At 37.9% G+C, this 19,319-nt stretch overlaps 1 pseudogene; it reads right to left on the reverse strand.

Moving 5' to 3' along the window:
• The window catches only part of LOC129673090 (flavin reductase (NADPH)-like), a 57,386-nt pseudogene that overhangs the window by 13,916 nt on the left and 24,151 nt on the right, over positions 1-19,319 (reverse strand).

Raw genomic sequence — 19,319 nt, forward strand, 5'->3', positions numbered from 1 at the left:
AGCAGCAGCAGCAGCAGCAGCTTAGGTAAATGATTTTACTCACTAGTTTTAGCTTTCCTCAGCAGTGAAGTGGGATTGACTTCTTACATTGGTGTGTAGTTATCTGATGAATTGGTGAGATAAAGTAGCATTATGAAGCCCAAGTACACAGCTAGTGATTGTCCTTAGACAGTATGTAAAAATAAAAAGAGAGCTAAAAACAAAACATGCATGAGCGAGGAAAAGTAAGTGATTCTAAAAGCCAGAATGGCTCAGGAACCATTAACCAGGAAAACGTCCTATCATGCTCCCTTAAAATCTTCTTGGTGGCTCCTCTACTCTCTATAATACTCACTTGTTTTATTTTTGTAGGGTCATGTTAGGGAAGGCAATGCTTACTTAACTATGTCTTGGTGCCCTAATGGACCATGGTTTATACCTATTAAGAAAACAGAAGCAGGTGATCCTGGTTTTTGTTAGTAGTTTTACTCTGTGTAGAGATAAGGGACCCAGACTTCTTCAGTATTATGCTTTGCTGTCCTCCCTGGCTGAGGTTGGAATTAAATCCTGCTGTCTATGTAGAGCTTTCCATATTGCATGACTTTTCTTGTTGCTATCACAAAATACATGATTAAAGTACTGTAAAGAAGGAAGGGTATATTTAGGCTTACAGTTTGAAGGTGTAGTGCATGAATGTGGGGCTATCATGAAAGCTGGTTACATTTGTAAGATTCCTGTTCCTTGTTTTAGGGTGCATTTGTGAACAATATTGAACCATCACTCACTGATCTTGAATAAAAGTATGTGGAGAAGTTGTAACTGTCCATAATGCTTCAAATCAGGTAAGACAAATATTTTTGAAAATTACATCTCATTGATTACAAAATAATCACGTGGCTACAGTAAGTACAAGGTGTGCTGGAAACATACTCTCTAGCTAAGAAGATGTACTCTAACTAAACGTACTGTTTAAGAATACTTTACATAGTAATGGGAGGAAGGACTGCCTCTGACATAATCTGATTGGCCTGCTCGTTGATCACTTCCCCCTGAGGGGGGAGCAGCCTTACCAGGCCACAGTAGAGGACAATGCAGCCACTTTTGATGAGAACTGATAGACTAAGATCAGAAAGGAGAGGAGAACCTCCCCTATCAGTGGACTTGGGGAGTGGCATGCATGCAGAAAGGGGAGGGAGGGTGGGATTGGGAGGGGAGGAGGGAGGGGCTTATGGGAGGATACAAAATGAATAAAGTGTAATTAATAAAAAATTTTAAAAAAAAGAATAAAAAAAAGAATACTTTTCAGTATCCAAGCGGGTTCCCTAGTAAGGGGAACAGGGACTGTCTCTGACATGAACTCAGTGGCTGGCTCTTTGACCACCCAAATCCTGAGGGAGGAGCGGTCTTGCCAGGCCACAGAGGAGGACATTGTAGCCAGTCCTAATGAGACCTGATAAGCTAGGGTCAGATGGAATGGGAGGAGTATCTCCCCTATCAGTGGACTTAGAGAGGAGCATGGGGGAGATGAGGGAAGGAGGGAGGGTAGGATTGGGAGGGAATGAAGGAGGGGGCTACAGCTGGGATACAATGTGAATAAAACGTAATTAATGTAAAAAATAAAAAGTTAATTAAAAAGAACACTTTTCAGACATGCTCCAAAACCACGAAGTAATGTACATGTTGCTAGATATTTATCTGTTTCTGCCATAGAATATCTGAACATTAACATGAAAGAATTCTTAGTGATAATTTATTAAGTATACCCTAGATTTGAGATGATGTGCTGGGTCTTAAAAAGAGAGGAGGCTGGGGAGATGACCTAGCAGTGAAGAGTGAGTACTGCTCTTGCCAAGGACTAAAGTGAGGTTTAGAGATCTTGTGAGGACCATCTCATGAATACCCCTAAGTGCAGCTCCAGGGCATTCTATGCCTTAGTCCCCAGAAGTATCTGTTCATGTGCACACACCCATGACAGACACGCAGGTATAGCTAAATTAAAATAAATTTTTGTTTAAAGGGGAGACAAGTAATATTCCATTAAATAAATAAAACCTCTGTATACTGAAGGAAGTCATCTAGAATGTCTCTGGAAGGGGTGATGGTCTGGCAAAGAGTTGGGGAGTCTGAATCCTGAATTAGTTTGATCCTAGAGATCAAGGTTTGGGTGTTGTCAGGTAGGTGGGGAGATCAGAAATTACTTTGTTCAGCTTATGTGACTTGGAACAGAGGCTGCTAGATCTGGAATTTCCTGTTCAAGAGAGCCAGGCTACAGGGGCCATGTATGAAACTAAGCAGAGAACTCCTATACAAATCAGGGAAGGCAATAGTTATAACCAATGAACTGAACCTCCACTGTGGAATTGAGGAGGTAAGATAGACTTGGATTTCATAGCTCATGATTAAAATTCAATGATTTCCCCCTTGCCTTGTTCTGTTCTTTATTTTTGACTAAATCCAGTTAAGTGCTTACATTTTGCTTCATAGTGGAGACATTTTGATGTTTACGACTGTGTATTTGCCCTTCAGTCAAATATAATTTAGTAGAGGAGATAAATAGAAAAATAGATAGCTTCAATAAAACATGCCATTTTTTTTTCTGAGATTGTAATGCCCTGATGCCTAATTACATGTGAGGGAGTGGTTTAGGGTACTAACAGTGACTTCCTAGATTGATGACACCTGAGTTATGTCTGGATAGAAAAGTAGGAGTTAGTAGAGGGAAAAATGATTGAGTAAGAGGATTTCATAGGGTGACTGAGTACCATAGGAAACTCATAGCCACCCAAACTAGCACAGTTATTTGGAGGAAATTAAAGTTTCTAACCTTGTTTAAACAGAAGTTTCAAGATTCAAAATATAAGGTCATATAGCAGAATAATAAACAAGGTATTATCTATTGATCAGGGATAAATTCGTACAATCCACTTTGACCAACACAGATTCCTTCTCCTCAGCGATGGAAAGCATGGAAATATCTTTCTCTTTATAGTTACCTTTTGTTTGCAAAGGTACCCAAACTAGGACCAAGTCAAGGATAACTGCTGCTAATTTGTCATGAAAATAGTATAAAAAGAAGTATGGTAGAAACTACATGTTCCACTAATCAGAAACTCCCAAATCAACAGCTAAGTCCCTTGGTAGCCCCTGCTCAGTGCCAGCATACTTAGTTTGGCTATTGTTCAGTTAAGGGTGGAGAGTCCTTTACTTGTCTTATTGCTTTATCTAGGATTTCAAGCACTATGTTGAAGAGATATGGAAAGAGTGGGCAGGCTTGCTTTGTCCCTGATTTCAGTGGAATTGATTTAAGTTACTTTTTGTTTAGTTTGATGTCCGCTATAGGCTTGCTATAATTGCTATATATATATTCCCTTTACTATGTTTAGGTATGGGACTTGTATCCCTGATCTCTCCTGGACTTTAAACCTGAATGGGTGTTGGATTTTATCAAATGCTTTTTTTGGCATTTAAGGAGATGATCATATGGTTTTTTTTCTTTCAGTTTGTTTATATGGTGGATTGAGCCCCCCCCCCCACGCATGGCAGGGATGAAGCCTACTTGGTCATAGTGGATGATATCTTTGCTGTGTTCCTGGATTTAGTTTGTTAGTATTTTATTGAGTATTTTTGAGTCAATGTTCATAGGGGAAACCTTCTGTAAAGCAAAGGACACTCTTAACAGAACAAAACAGCCTACAGAGTGGAAAAAGACACCGTAGACCTGTAGCAAGTCCTGAAGAAACCTGATAAGCTAGGGTCAGATGGAAGGGGGAGGAGACCTCCCCTATCTGTGGACTTGGAAAGGGGCAGGAAGGAGATGAGGGAGGAGGGTGGAATTGTGAAGGAATGAGGGAATAGGCTATATCTGGGATACAAAGTTAATAAACTGCAACTAATATTTAAACAATAAAATTCAAAAAAAAAGAAGGATCCAGAGAGGACAGGGGCTCCACCAAGAGACCAACAAAGCCAAAAAATCTGGGCCCGGGGGTTGCCAGCAGAGACCAATGTGCCAAGGCAGGACCATGAATGGAGACACCCTGCTCAGATGTAGCCCATAGGCAGCTCAGTCTCCATATGGGCTTCCAAGTAAGGGGAGCAGGGGTTATCTCTGACATGGACTCTATTGTTTGCTCTTTGATCACTTTCCCCTGGTGTGTGGCCTTCCCAGAACACAGGGACAAAGGGTGCAGACAGTCTTGATGAGACTTGACAAGCTAGGATTTGATGGCAAGGGAGGAGGTCTCCCACTTTCATTGGACTAGGGGAGGAGGGATAGGTGAGGGAGAGGGATAGGGGAGGAAAAGAGAAAGAAGGTGGGACCAGGAGTAGATGAGGGGGGAACCTACAATTGGAATATAAAATGAATAAATTGCAAAATAAATTAAAATGAAAAAGAGGTAGAAACTCACTCTATGGCTACCTTTCTGCCTTGATATTATAAAAGATAAGTTCTACTCCTGCTTGCTTCTTGGGTCCATTTGCTTGGAAAGCCATCTTCCAACCCTTTACCTTCAGGTAATGTCTATCTTTGTGACTTAGGTGTGTTTCTTGTATGCAACAGATTGCTGGGTTTTGTTTACACATCCATTCTGTTAGTCTGTGTCTTTTTATTGGAGAATTGAGTCCATTGATATTAAGAGAGATTAATGGCCAGTGGCTGTTAGATCCTTCGATTTTGATTTTGGTTGTGGTCATAAGGTTATGTGCTTGGTTGCTTTTTGTTTTACTGTAGTGAGGTTATTTCCTGTGTTTTCTTGATAGTAGCTAGTTTTCTTGGGTTGTATTTTCCCTTCTAGTGTCTTCTGTAATGCTGGATTTGTGTGTAGGTATTGTTGAAATTTGTTTTTGTCATTGAATATATTGTTTTCTTCGTCTATGAGGACTGAGAGTTTTGCTGGGTAACCCTAGAACTCATTGGTACAGAAGACAACTTCCTGAACAGAACACCAATGGCACAGGCTCTAAGAGAAACAATCAATAAATGGGACCTCATGAAACTGAAAAGCTTCTGTAAAGCAAAGGACACCGTCATCAAAATAAAATGACTGCCTACAGATTGGGAAAGAATCTTCTCCAACCCTTTATCTGACAGAGGGCTAATATCCAGTATATATAAAGAACTAATGAAGCTGAAAAGCAGCAAACCAAGTAATCCAATTAAAAAAAAATGGGGAACAGAGCTAAACAGAGAATTCTCTGTAGAGGAATATCGAATGGCAGAAAAGCACTTAAAGAAATGCTCAACCTCATTAGCCATTAGGGAAATGCAAATCAAAACAACCCTGAGATTTCACCTTACACCCATCAGAATGGCCAAGATGAAAAACTCAAGGGACAACACATGCTGGAGAGGCTGTGGAGAAAGGGGAATCCTCCTGCACTGCTGGTGGGAATGTAAACTTGTACAACCAGTCTGGAAATCAATCTAGCACTTTCTCAGATGACTAGGAATAGCGCTCCCTCAAGATCCAGCCATACCACTCCTAGGCATATATCCAAAAGAGGCTCAAGTACACAATAAGGACATTTGCTCAACCATGTTTGTAGCAGTTTTATTTGTAATAGCCAGAAGCATGAAACAGCCCAGATGCCCCTCATCTGAAGAATGGAGGCAGAAATTGTGGTACATCTACACAATGGAGTATTACTCTGCAATGGAAAATGAGGAAATCATGAAAATTTGCAGGTAAATGTGAGACCTGGAAAGGATCATCCTGAGTGAGCTGTCCCAGAAGCAGAAAGACAGACACAGTATATACTCACTCATATAGACATATAACATAGGATGAACCTACTAAAATCTGTACATCTAAAGAAACTAATCAAGAGAGAGGACCCTGACTAAAATGCTCAATCCCCATCCTGAAAGGCAAAGAGGATGTACATCAGAAGAAGAAGAAAACAGGAAACAACCTAGGAGCCTGCCACAGAGGGCCTCTGAAAGGCTCTGCCCTACAGACTATGAAAGCAGATGCTGAGACTTATGGCCATCTGTTGGGCAGTGTGCATTGAATCTTATATAAGAAGTGGGAAATAGTAAGATCTGGAGAGGATAGAAACCCCATAAGGAGAGCAACAGAACCAGAAAATTTGAACACAGGGGTCTTCCCAGAGACTCATACTCCAACTAAGTACCATGCATGGAAATAACCTAGAACCCCTGCACAGATGTAGCCCATGGCAGTTTAGTGTCCAAGCGGGTTACATAGTAATGGGAAGAGGGACTGCCTCTGCCATAATCTGATTGGCCTGCTCTTTGATCACCTCCCCCTGAGGCGGGAGCAGCCTTACCAGGCCACAGAAGATGACAATGCAGCCACTCCTGATGAGATCTGATAGACTAAGATCAGAAGGAAGGAGAGGAGGACCTCCCCTATTAGTGGACTTGGGGAGGGGCATGTGTGAAGAATGGGGAGGGAGGGTGGGACTGGGAGGGGAGAAGGGAGGGGCTTATGGGGGGAATACAAAGAATAAAGTGTAATTAATAAAATAAAATAAAATTAAAAAAAAGTTAAGTCCATGTTTTGATCCTTTTAGCTTTTGTTTTGATACTAAACACCCTTATTTTTAACCTTCTTAGACACTTTTTTACCACGGTGTTGGATCCTGTTATACCTACAAAGAATTACTTGGTATTATTTTCTTTGTGGGAGGGGCAGTCATCCACTCTGTATCTTTGGGTGAGTCACTGTTTCACTTCTCTGTTTACCTTTAAAAAACAGTTTGTTCTTAGTCCAGCTTCACTGGGTGATGACAGGCACTGAGTGTTCAGGAGAGGGGACTGCTTTCCTCTTTGTGCGATGACTTATTCCTGTATTTCACTCCTTTTTGCTGCCCTTTCCATCCTCGACTGCCATTGTTGTTTGCTTTGGGCAATAAATAAGGAATGAAAGGTGAAACAAAACAGCCCACCACAGCTGTTGACAATGATAAGTCTGTGGGGAAATTTTTTGGAAACCTCAGAGATGAGACTCCAGTGTTCCTCAGCCCACAAGTCTCAGCTGCTCAGGGAACAATGGTTTGCCTGCTTACCTCCAAGGGACAAGATGAGGCATAGGCCTTGTTTTTTCTTTCTCTTCCAAACTGCAAACTTGAGCAAACACTCTTAACCCACATGGAAAACTTGCAAACACAAACACATTCCTCCTCTCCTATTAGTGCAGGATGAAAAGCAAACTTCAAATTAGTTAATGCTCATGTAGTTAAGTGGTTCCCTATTGACTGAGAGTGAGTAGGTGGCAGCTGGGGAGGAGAGGCTGGCTGAGAGGGTCTTTTGCTATTGGGCCAACATCAAAATGAAAGCCAAAATCTCTCAGATTTCAGGAGAGAGAAAGAGAAAAAAAAAAAGGATAAAGAAATCATCTAGGTGGTCCAGCACCCCACCTCTGTTGTATGTTCTAGTTCCCAATTCATGTGGCACATCTGGGTGGCTCTGTGAAAAACAAAGGCAGACTTGTGGGAAGAGCCCATCCTGGTCCTTGTCATGGTCTACGGATATTTATGGAGCAGTCCTTTATGGGAGTGCCTGGCGCCACCACACAATTTTATTGTTTGGCAGATTTTAAGCCAAGTCCAAGCTCACTTCCAGGTCCTCAGAAAGGAATGTCTGGGTTTGAGCAATAAGATGGCCACATCATTCTTACAGGGAGACATGACCTTTCTGTTCCATGGACAGGAATGTCTATAGACATAATTTGAGAAATGAACCAGCTTGGGGACTGGACAGTCCTTAAAAGCAAGAGCCATTGCAAAGGCCACTGAAAAGTCTGATGATTTCTTTAGATTTAGACATTCCATCCTCATATCTATGTCAAGTGTCAAGTGAGTACTTGAGAAAAATCAGTATAACATTGTCCTGATAATTTAAAACAAAAGAACAGAGAGGAAGTAGCAAATATTTTGAGCCAGTGGTTCTCAACCTATTCTTAATCCAGGCAACCTCAACCTATGAATCCACTGTCCCTTTGGGCTCGCATAGCAAATATGCTGCATATCAGATATTTACATCACGATTCAAAACAGTAACAAAATTACAGATATTAATTACCAACAAAATAATTTTATGGTAGGGGTTCAACACAATATGAGGAACTGCTTTAAAGAGTCACAGCATTAGGAAGGTTGAGAACTACTATATTTCAACAAGTTGAACATTAGATTACAGATAAAAATTGAGGTATCCTTGGGTTTACTGCAGTATTAACATCCAGACAGTGAGATTTATACCAGAAAGCATTCTTTAAAGAATCATCACCCTCTCTCACTCTGAGGTATCACCATCTTGCTATCAGTATGGCAAAGGTTTTCATCATGGACACAAGGTGCCCATGGATAAACAGCAGGTAGCTTCATGGACTGGTTGTAGTCTTAATCTTGCTAAATTTTAAATTTTAGATAAATTTGTTTTACGTGTCTGTTAGAGCATTTGCATTTCCCTCAGAGAAGTGATCCATTACTTTCATTAGCTATCAAGGCAGCCTTGTATGTCTTAAATATTAAGACCTATTATTACAATGTTGGGATGAAAACAGAAATATCTGTTCTGGTGTTTCCAAATACTTTGCTTTGGTCCCATATCCAGTATATGAGAGCCATGTGATGTGTTTGTGTTTAGTGCAGATCCCTCACCTCTACAAAGGCTAAGTTAGTAGGTATTGGGAGTAGGGTCTTGGGTGGAGGATAAGCCATGTGTGGGGGCCAGAAATCATATTCTGAATGCTCAGCAGATATAACATCTCTGAAGTGTGATATTCAAGGGCTTGTAGAAATGGCATTCCCTTCAAATCACAGCATCTCTTATACAGCTATCCCCTGCTTTAGATATTGAATATCTATGTAAAATGCCATATAAACAAGAGCTAAAAAGAAAACATGGATGTCACTAACAACATTCAACACATTCAGCACCTTCATGGTATAAAGATAAAAAACAAAAACAGAACAACAACAATAACAACAACAAAAACCAGGGCTAGGATTGTAGAGTGTCACTAAAAAGTCATGCTATGAACAACTAGCAGAACCTCAGCTCTTTATTTAGTTGTAGGTTTACTTATTAGAGTTAAGGCAGTTTTTCACATGTTGTCTTGGAGGGAATATTTATTTAATTCATTTAATTATTTAATCACACAAGGAAGTTCTCTGACCTAGGAACTTGAAACTATTCTGGAAGCCTGTGAGAAGCAAAGAAGGCAGCAGAGGGCATATGCCTTAAACAGCTTTGCCACTTTCTCTGATGCCAACCTTGTCACTCAAAAGATGTTGCCTTCAAGATATTCTGAAAAATATGATGGAGACCACCCTCTGAGCTCTTTTGTTTATGTACAAATAGAAATTTCTTCTTTGATTTGGGCATTATCTGGTGATTAATGGCCTTACAGTGCTTCTTCAGACTTGATTTTTGACTTTCCAACATGCTGTAGAATTTCAGTGTAGTTAGTGGAGGGAAGATGCCTGAACCTCCTTCATGAAAGCATGGAACTATATTCATTTAGGAAGACGAGTGTCATATCTTCAAAGTGCAGTCAAAGTAAATTGGGTGGTGATATCAGTTAACCAGACAAACAGGAGTCATAAAACGAGTTAGGGGATGTTTTCCAAACTCCCTCCAGGTTTCTGATGTTGCTGGATTAAGAATGAAGTCCTTTTTCTTTTTTTTTTTTTCTCACTCTTGGATTCTGGCCAGTTTTTCAAACTAGGGATTTGATTCTTAGTTTACACAACTATCAGACATTTTTGTTTTAGACTTTAGAGGCTGTTAACATATTAGGAAGTGATATTTATACAAGATGTAATCAAACTTTCTGAGTAAAGAATTGTCTTTTTCATAGTTTTATACAATGATTGTGAGCATACAGAATTCTGACCTGAGGTCCTAACCCACCAAAGGAACATTCCAGACTATTGGTACCTGTTTAGGGAAGAGTACATATTTCCCCAGTGTAGTGCTCTTAGCATGGACATGTGCAGTCAATGCTGACATGTTGTGGCCTGTCCCAAGGCCTGGATGGACAGGCCTAATGCTGTGTTGTTGATACGATTTGAAGAAGAAGGTGGGTGGGAAAAGATAAAGCTCAAACAGCAATAGAATATGAGACACAAGAGGATTTCTACTTGATGGAAGAAGGCCCAGGGTTTGAGAGGTAGAAGGAGCTATCAGAGCTAAGGACTTCCTCCTGGAGTGGTGGTTTTCTTAGGGAAAAGCCTATGGAAGGGATGACTACATATTCAATACATGATGGGTTTTTGGCTTTTCCATAATGACTCTCTGACTCACATCAGACCTTCTCTGAATTCCAGAGGGAGTTGATTGAGCTCTCTTGTCTACTGCCTTCTGATTAATTTCAGTTGGGGTACTAGGCATAGACAAGCAGACTCAAAACGATAGCTGGATATTATTACCCTATCTGCTTCTACATCGTACCCTGTCTTCTCCACCTAGATTTTGCTGTCTTTCTCTGCGTGCATTCCTTGCCTCTTCAGGTCTGAAGTAATATGGAGTCACTTGACTTGGGGGTAGGGTAACATGCTTTGTGGTTTTTGTATGTGCTGTCCACAACTCTGGTAAGAATCATTTTATTAAACTTTCCTCAAATTTCTCAATTTGAGAGTGCCATCTGTTTTCTGCTGGGACCTGGGTGATACAGGTGTGTAATAATGAGATGCTGAAATGAATGTTGTGTCATTTAGAGTTTGGTTAGGAACCCAGCACATAGATGCAGAGGATCTCTGGGTCCTGTCATGGGAAGCATCTTTCTGTGGAGAAATGATATCAGCACATGGTTTTTATGTGCTTCCTGGGAAGCTTTCCTATCAGTTGGACATAGTTAGAATACTTTTATATTCTATCTAGCTCTGTCTTTTCACATAAATTGTATTGCTCAAATATGGGCACTCTGGATACAAACACCAGGTCCTATATACCATGCTGCTTTTAGAACTTTAGATAATTTTTAAATTAACTAATTTATTATTTTATGTGTATGAGTGTTTTGTCTGAATGTATGTCTGTGCACCATGTATGTACCTGGTGTCCACAGAGGCCAGAAGAGTGGAGTGGATTTCCTGGAACTGGAGTTACAGATGGCTGCGAGCTGTGATGTGGACACTGGGAATTGAATCCAGTTCCTCCTGAAGATCAGCCTGATCTTCAGCTGTCAAGCTTCTCTCTAGCTCCACTTTAGAGGAAGTTGTTTTACTTGCTTGTTTTAAGTTCTTGCTTTTACAGACTTCCCTACCTTTTCTTCCGACAACTACAACATATATTTTGTTTTTACCTTATTCTTCCGTTGAGGACAATTTGAACCAATGTTCTTACATTGACCTTGGTCCCTCCCTAAGATGCAATAACTGCTAATAATAGTTAACGTTTAGTGCACTGTTGCTATGGTTATGAATTTTGATAAATGCTTTATGTTCATTATTCAATATATTTTACACTTCAACATTATAATGTAGGTGTCCAAGTTGCTTTTGTGTTGCTGTAATGAAATATTATGACCAAAACAAATGTTAAGAAAGAAAGAGCTTATTTCGGCTTAGGGGTCCAAGGCCATAGGATCCATCTATAAGTGAAGGTGTAACACGGTGTTACACCTTACAAAAAAACAGCCAATCACACAGAATGGAGAGAGAGAGAAAGGAGAGAGAAGAGAGAGTAAAAAGAAAAAGGAGAAAGGGCAAGACTATAATAAACCCTGAATCCCCACTTTCTCAGTGACATATTTTTTCCAAAAAATCTGTCTTAAAGGTTCACTAGCCTCCTCACCAACAAGTGTTTAAACACATGAACTATAGAGGACATTTCTTACCCAAATCATCATAGTAGGTATTATTATTAGCCACATAAAGACTCCAAGACTTAAGAGATCACATCGCTGAGAAGGGGCAGAGTTTGAATTTGATTTGAATTTGATCTGGGGCCATCCCCTGTTGATTAGCTCTATTTTACTGTTGGTCTCCACATTGTTTCTCTAGGAAAAAGTCCACACTCTGTATAGCTAATGGCTGAGTTTCTGTCTCATAACTTCACTGCATTCACTATGTACTGAGTATCATCATAATGTGACAAATGGAAAGAGGAATGTGTTGCGAATGTTTATTTCAGGATCTTCTTTGCTTTGAACTCTAGCATAGAAACAATGGTATGGGATGAGGTTACTTATTTTTGAACCATTCATTCACCCAACACTGATTTTCTTTTAATTTTTCTATTAAAAGGTAGATATTTGGGATTCAGAGAAGGGTACAGGAATACAATAGTATAATTTGATTCCTAGAGATGTAGAGAAATTCTTTTATCTTAGCTATGAATGCAGTCATTTGTAAACTGAAAGTAGGTACTTATATAATCTGTAAAGTTGATGCAGTCATTAATTAATTAATTAACTTATTTATTCATGTTGAGACAGGATCTTACTGTATATTAGGTCCTACTATGTACTGTTGGCTGGTCTGGTGCTTGTTATACAGACTAGGCTGACCCTAAACTTATACCTATCTCTGCCTCCGGAGCTCTGCCATTAAAGGCATGTGCCACAATGATGGGCCCTAATGTACTAGTTTAAAGCAGTGTTTGAAATGAGCAGCATGACAGCTTGAACTTTGAGAGAAACACAATCAGTAGGATAGATAGGGGAGAGGTACATAGATGAATACACACATCCAAAGATATACGGCTATACAGAGATCTTTTTAAAGGTGGGAGTATAAGTGTATAAAATCCTCAGGAGAGTATGCAGGGCAGAAGCCCAAAGACAAACTAACCTGAAATTTATATTAGAAGGCTATCTTCTCTAACATCCTTTCTTTCTTTCTTTCTTTCTTTCTTTCTTTCTTTCTTTCTTTCTTTCTTTCTTTCTTTCTTTCTTTCTCTTTCTTTTCTTTTCTCTCTCTCTCTCTCTCTCTCTCTCTCTCTTTCTTTTTTCTTTTTTTTGCCACTGTGGTCTTTGATTAAGTAGATAAGGCCTGCTCATAAAAAGCTCGACATAATTCTCTAAGTTTTTGGTTAGTCTCATCTAAAACACCCTCACTAAAACGTCCCAGAAGGATGTAGCTGTGCAACACAAACTTGGGTATCATAGCCCAACCAGGTCAACACTTAAATCCTGAGAAGGTAGAAGGGATTTCAGAAATAAACACAACCAAGAGATGCTGGAACAGGGAGGATAGATAATTCCTATTTCCTTGCCATAAAGGGAGAGTGCAGAACCAGCTAAAGATACTCTGATTAAGCAGGGTAAGCAAGAGATCACACCATCTGATGGAAAGGAGTAGGATAGTCTGAATTTTAGTTTTTGCTTGCTTGCATTCTCATGTTCCTCTTTACTAGGGTTGCCTGCTAATGGCAATGATAAGTAATTATTACCCTTATAGAGAAATAATTGTATTTGTGCCTGGAAAATGATAATTTATTATAGCAAAGATTTTCTAAGCTATGTCTATATCAAGGACCATACATTTAACTTATCCATTCATCTGTTTGTTCATTCTTTAATTTTAAGACCTTTTGAGAGAGTGAAGAACACCTACAATTTTTCTAGGCTCACTGATTCAACATTGAATGTAAAGACTGTTTTGGTGTTTTGAGAGTATAGTATGTTGGAGGAAAGATGCACAGTAAAACAATAGTTCTTCAAACATTTACTATATTATTATTTCAGTAAATGCCATGAAGAGAACATACATAGAGCAATGAAAAATTCAGAAAGTTATAATAGCAACCACAGATAGCATATTAACTCATATATTTTACATTCTCTTTGAACATACATAGTTCATATTTTCTAGAAATTGTACATAGCAGTACAATTGAGTTCTGATCAATAAAATATTAGTAGAATTTATGTCGACCATTTTTAATCTATGTCATTAAACTCCCATTATTTGTATTCTTTCTCCATAGGGCTTAAAGCACATAAGCATGAAGTTAAGTCTTGAAAATGGCAGTCATAGATTACAAATAGTTTGGCCTTTGAGACATCACCGTCATTTGACTGTTACATATGAATTACAGACAAATTTATGTTGGATTTAACCACAGAAATGCAATTATCTTTTATTCTGAATCTGGAATTACAAAAACTGTTATATATAGTATATATATCACAAAAACTGTTATATAATTGGTTTATGTATATATGTATACATACAAAAACTTATATATAATATATATTACAAAAACTGTTATATAATTGGTTTATGTATACATATTATGTATACATTTCTTAGGTTATGATTCCAAATAAACTTGAAATGTGATGCCATCTATAACATCTCTATAAGGTAGGTGACCTAGATGCCAGTAATTTGTATATAGGCATAAAATTCCAAGAAACTGGAAAAACGGTTCATGATGTGAGTTAGACCAAGTATTTGGTAAAGACATTTACTGCTTTTGATAACTTGATGGCAAAAACAATCCTGTGGAATCCACACATATTTTATACTTCAAAGGACTTTTAATGATGCAAGAAGACATTTCACTTGTTAGAGTTAGGATTATGGGATGGGATTATGAGTATTTTATGGGTACAGTCCTGGCATAATGATAAAAATTTTATAAAAAGGCATTATAGATCATGAAAGTGTTGGGAATCCAGGAAAATTTCTCCAATAGATGCATTTACAAAGTCTGAGAATGATTACATAAATCAGCTGTCATGTCGGCTTTTGACCAAAATGTTACAGAAGCATGTGCACAGCTGCTAGGCAATAAGGTAATTATTGAGGATTTTGATTTTTCTTAAAAGTCCTGCTGCAAGACCTCAAACCATATGAGATGAATCTAAAGAGGCTTGTAATGACAGTGACTCAGAGTTATATAATAAATATTAGAATAAAGCTGTGCAGCTTTCACTCCAAACTCTAGTGCTTAAGATGGCCTCAAGAAACCTTCAGTTCGTTCAAAAGAATTTGTCTCAGGAGCTAGGAAACAAGGAACTGAGTTAATCTTGAGAATTTTACTTAGGAGAGCTTTGGAACTAGTTGCTGGATCAAGTAACTGATTAGAAATTGTGTGGGAAGACTGTCAAGGAAAACACCAAGTATCTGACAGAAAGCTACAGTCAAAAAAATTTTAAGAGAACTTGTCAGTATTATTTAATAAGTAATTCTTCAAGAATGTGTTCCTTTGAAGATAGCATCTAAATTTAATTCTCAAAAATGAAAAGAAATAATCAAGAAGTTGAAGGAGTAAAACACTGTTTAGTGTTTGTTACTGGAAACTGAATGATATCCTGTGTACAAAGACATCAAATTAAAGAAAGCGTGACAAAGCATGAGACAGACAGGTAAGTACAAGACCTTGAGGCTTAGGAAGTTCATCAAAGCGTTTGGACTACTTGTGTTTGGATAACTTACATAGGTACTCAAATTGTTGGTGTGCAGTTGCTTATAGTATTTTCTTATAATTATTTTCTCTTGTATTTTAGCAGATTCAAGATGGAGTCCATTGCCTCTTGGCCATCATAGCTTCTGATAAGAGGTCAGCTGTTAGCCTCATTGAGAGACCTCAGTAGATGATGAATCACTTTTTTCCTATTATTTTTTAGACTCTAGACACTTTGGGAAGAGGCAAACCATTCTGGAATATTCATGTTGGATGTCTAAGCTCTAGAGCTGTGATAAAATGATTTATTTCATTTAAAGTATTTATAATGAATGTTTGTTGTATTTGTAGCAACAGTATATGAAGGTATAAGCCATGATACAGGCTTCACATATTTTCTGGGTTGTAATATTTTTCTCCTCTGAAAGGAGTTCTAACTTCCATCATAAAAACTAAATGTGAATTTAAGAGGAGAAACAACAAATAAAACTCATATTCTTATTTAAGTGATATTTTTATTTTCAGGATATTTCCATGTTTATGCCTAGTTTAAGCTCGTATAGATTTTATTTATAAAATGCAACCATATTCTCATCTTTGAAAAGTCAACTTGTATTGTCTGAAAAGAAGAGGTTTTTCGCCATGTTAGATGATCTTTAATTTGCCTTTGCAGACAATCGCTCAGCTAGAGTGTGACCAATAGCTCATGCACACAGCAAAATACATTTGATTTACATTACTAGTTCAACAGAAAATCTTTGTAATTCTTGTTTTGATATTTTGAACCATTATTCTCTAGTTCATATTTTTTTTTATAAAAGGCTCTGGAAGAAATAGGATAGCCATGCATTTTGGAAAAGCTAACTAAGTTTTTTGAGTTTTTCAACTATTTTGTAATATTGTGTTCTTTTCCATTTTCTTTTCATTTTCTCAGATGGTCACTATTCTCAGTTCCGTAAATAAATAAATATCGAGGATGTCCTACATTACCGTAATGTGATAGATGTTGGCTTGATTAACAGTGAAACTAGCCAATCTTCTACAATTTAAATATTAGAATGATAGATATTTATCAAACAAGAAAAATGGTTGCAAAATTATAGTTTTGCTTATATCTAGAAGAAGAGAAACCTTATGCTTTGGAAGCATATTGTGTTGGGATTTGACCTAATCAAGGAGGTTTCTTTTCCAAGGAAGTGATAATTGAACTGAGCTCGGACAAAGAAAGAGGTACTAACTAGTTCCCTGGGGGAACTTTTCATTAATTAAAAATATTGAAATTAAAATATAATTTCATCATTTCCGCTTCTCTTTTCTCCCTCCAACACCTCTCATATATCCCCTTTTTCTCTCTCAAATTCTTGACCTCTTTTCTTTAATTGTTCATGAGCATGTGTGTGTGTGTGTGTGTGTGTGTGTGTGTGTGTATCCCTAAATTTATAAATAAGCCTTCTCATCCTGTATAGTGTTATTTGTATGTATATGATCACAGGGCTGACAACTTGGTATTGGATAACCAATTGGAGGCTTTTCCCTGCAGACTCTCATGCTCTGCTCTCAGCATGCCTTAGTTGCCTATGGTTCTTTGACTAGAGTTGGGACCTCCCTGAGATGGCCACCTTCTATGTTAGCATGTCCATTGATATCATCTTGGATTTTTTTAGAAAGAGAAATAGCCTGAGGCGTGGTTCATTTCTTACTATCATCATTATTTAATAAACATAGAGCTTTTCATTTATCCTGTCAAGACACAATTTGTCTTCTGTGAATTCCAGGGGTAACATTCACTCTTAATAATTTCCTGTCTGTAAAAGTATTCCATTCTTGACACTTATATGCTCATGGTAGTTCTGACTCAAGAAATAATTGCCAATCATTATATTCCTGAGAATAATTAATAAAAAAAATGAACAAATGGAAAACAACTAAATATTTACAGAGTCCAGTAGGTGTCATACAGCAACAAACCAGCCAATTGCCTAACATCAGGAAATTATGCAAGGGCAGTTCAAATAATATAAAGCACCATTTTCCCCCAGGGAGGATTTGAAGTGGTATTCTCCTATTCTTGTTCTTTCATGAAACATTTCAACTTCTCCATCTGTACTGAGACCAGGTCAGCATGATTGGTTAGCTCTTCTTATTGAACACAAACTGAATCCAAATGTGAATTGTTTAAAGTAGGCTGATTTTGTGTCTGTTCTTGTCAATGCCAACAAGCAGTTTATTTATGTTTTCCAAAGGTGTATATTAACTGACAGTTTGAGACCATCCTGATAAGGTCAAACTTCTAACTGCTCATTTGCTGTTCTCTAATAATTGCTTTGCTACCATTCTCCAATATTAAAAAAATAAATTATTTTATTCTTATTTATTTTGTTAAGTATTTGTGATGTGTGCATTTGTCTTATACAGCTATCTAAGAGCTGGATTTCAGGGCATTTTTAAAGTCGTACAACAAAGTATTGCTTATAATAAGATTTCCTTGAGACTTAATTTATGAGTGATTGTGAAACAGAAATAGATTTTTGATTTTTGTTATTTTGATTTAGTAATGTAATTGGAATGAACTAGAACTCTTGCCTCTCATCTACTATCTAAAATTTAACAATTTCTAGGGTCTAACTGGTTCATGGTTTGGAATGTTTGGAAAGGATAAAAACATAGGTGAAAGTGTACTTGTCTTGAGAAGGATTTTAAGATCAATAAACAGCACTTACTTGAAACCACTAATGAGCTGCACAACATGTCTCAGAAATCAAAAGTTTATTTTGCTTCTGTGAGACGTTGGCCTAACACGTGGCTGAGGCTGTCAGCACACAGACCGCAGTCCTTGATGGCCTCTGGTTTTCCCAACACTTGAGAAGTGCAAAGTACCAGCAGGGGGGCAGAAGCCCTGCCATTGGAAGCATGCAATTCCTCAGCTTTGTGAAGAGAAAACCATTTAAGAGGTTTTGTCTTAAAAAGTCACCAAGATGTGATTTTATGGAAACCAACTTCTGGTTATTCTTTCATATTCTCCTCATTGCTACATTTTAAAGCAATAAATACAGAATCGTGCAAAGTAGTCTCTTTGATGAAAAGGTGGAATACAGGCTTTCACAAACATCATTCCCCCTTCCCCCTGTATCCACACTTCAATGAGTTTGTCAATATGCTTGAGATTTTTTTTTTTTATATGTGTGGTGGGGGGAAAAGGAGAAAGGATGGAAAGAGAAGAATTGAGGTGAAATAAAGAATATTTTAAGTTTTCCTTTTGGCATTCATTGAAAGACATGAGTAGCTCTGGGATTTCTCTCATTTTGACCCTAGGCAATCCCTTAAGAGTTCCATCATCCTTAGCTCTGTACTTGGAAAAATAGGAGTGCCCTCTGCTGGACAAAATATCATTTTTTTATGTTTGGTGAGTATTGACTGAAAGTGGTAAGTATGGAAAAAATAAGTCTTATGTTTCATAAGGCCCTCCTTGAAGCAGTGAAATTCCTAAAGAATAAGTTCCTCTTGTTCATGCCAAGGTGGTGACAAGCAGAAAATAGACCATAAAGTAAGAAGATAAAAGCAAACTGGTGGTTCTTGGATTCTGTTTGCCACCAGAATTGTATATTGGAATTGACATTACTTGAGATCTGAAGTAGAATTTGAAATGTCTAAAGAGAAGGCCAACAACTCAACTTCTTGGCCATCTGTACAAAGGTCAGCTTCACTCTCATAAAGAACCATACAGTAGCAAAACTACTTGGGCATAGGGAATGTCTCTAAAGGGTTGTGACTGTTGGTATTATTGACTAAAATATTTTTTTAAAGTTGAGGGAGAGAAGACCCACAAAAGGTTTTTTTTTCCTAATGCCTGACAAATTCTAACTATCTCAGGCAATGCGGGCCTCTACATTCAGGACTCATAAAGCACACAATCCTATTGTTTACTAAGAATGTTCCACCTTATTTGTCTGTCTATCTATCTATCTATCTATCTATCTATCTATCTATCTATCTATCTATCTATCTATCTATC

Source organism: Psammomys obesus, unplaced genomic scaffold (assembly GCF_907164565.1).
Source record: "Psammomys obesus unplaced genomic scaffold, mPsaObe1.curated_primary_1811, whole genome shotgun sequence".
Taxonomy (NCBI): Eukaryota; Metazoa; Chordata; class Mammalia; order Rodentia; family Muridae; genus Psammomys; species Psammomys obesus.